Below are 1,729 nucleotides of genomic sequence, written 5' to 3' on the forward strand. Positions count from 1 at the left end.
GGGTGTTGGCTTGAACAAACAGTAAGTTCTTTGGGCATCCTTGAATTTTCTCAGACAGACATTCTAAGGGGGCATAGGGTCATCCTATGGATGCAGCCTTGAGCTGTTAGAAACTATTTAGTGTTTTTTACAGTCTTTATAGGCCAAGGTTGAGGCTTAGTTAAGAAAGGTCTCAGGGGGCCCTGGCTAGAGTTTGGTCAAGGAGAGAATCTCTGTCAGTGTCCAGGGGCCTTTAGTTGTAAGAGGGAGGACCTGAGAGAATAAGGTGACTCCATGAGCCAGAAGTCCTCGGCATCAGGAGTTTTGAAAGCTCCTCAAGTGACTCTAATAAGCAACAAAATTTGAGAACCACAAGACCAAGACAAGAACTTTGCCCTTCATTTTAATGCCCCCCTTCACAAAGAAATAAATTCCTCTAAGGAGACTGCATGCTCTGTGTACATGCATGTACATGTACGCATACTGGTTTGTGTATATGCAGGTATGCATGCACACACCAGGGTGAGAAGTAGAGAAAAGGCCTGGTCCTCTCAAGCCACAAGAAGATGAAGAAAGTGCTTAGAGCTATGGAAATGTACCAAGCTGCCTTTGTTTTAGTGATGGGGGAGAAAGGGATCCTGGCAGAATTCAATCCCATATCCATTTATTGGGCCATAAAAATGAGGGAGGGGTGCTTCTCAAGGTTGTGGTTGAGGGGTTACATTCATGCTAGGTCTTGCTGATCCAGTTCCCATCCTCATGGTTTTCTCTGCTGGGCGCTTCCTGCCTGAAACCACAGAAGCGTCTCTCTGCAATTGCTCAAGGGTCATCCGTAAAGCACTGCTTTCTGGCCTGACTTTCCCAGAACTCACTAAGCATAGTCCTATTGCTTCTTCTATGACTTATTTAGATCCTAATTATTATTCTACATATTTATGCAAATGAAGAAGCCAGGAGGGGTGAAACTCCTTTCAGAAGCCATGCAGTGGTCTCTGGAATGTTAAAGGCTCGGAAAATTGGCAGATTCTCAGGTTCCATCTCAGGAAAAGAACATTTTTCTAGACCGAGTGCTGCCTGAAAGGTTTGGCATTTCTGCCTGTGAAAATGAAAGACTAGGTGGGGCCTGAGGCTTCCCTAGAGCAGTGGTTCCCACATCAGAATCACTGGCGGCCTGTGAGATCACACTGGTGCTTCCACTCCACCCCACACATTCTGATTTAACTGGGACTGAAGTTGGGCATGGGTCTTTCTTAAAAGCTCCCCAGATGATTCTGACAGGCAGCCAGGTTGAAGGCTGAGAACCCTAGAAATTCTGCAGAGTTCTGGGAGGAAACAGCAAAAAGTCCAGGACAAGCAAATACAAATTAAGGAGTCTCTGAGCAATACATAGAGCATACTTTCCCCAGGGCACCTACCCTGAGCCATGACACAGAGATGGAAAAGACACAGTCTGTCCTTTCTGCTGAGTTGGGCAGGTGATAAAGCCAAGGCTGGTGTGCAAGGCCACAGTGGTGGGAAGGGGCATTGGGCTGGGCCTTGAAGGTGAGTGGAGCTTGGACAGGTGGTAAAAGGCATTCTGAACTTACAGAGCTGCATCTTCATGAGGAAGCAAAATTATTTTTGAGGCAGGGCAAGAAAAATTTAACATGAAATTTTTATCTGCCGTTTCAGCCACTACCCCCTCCTCTTTGGTGTGCAATGTGCATCTGCATTATACACTAACTAAATCCCCTTGAAAGACACAGGAATG

The sequence above is a fragment of the Lipotes vexillifer genome, unplaced genomic scaffold (genome assembly GCF_000442215.2).
Source record: "Lipotes vexillifer unplaced genomic scaffold, Lipotes_vexillifer_v1.1 scaffold765, whole genome shotgun sequence".
Lineage (NCBI taxonomy): Eukaryota > Metazoa > Chordata > Mammalia > Artiodactyla > Lipotidae > Lipotes > Lipotes vexillifer.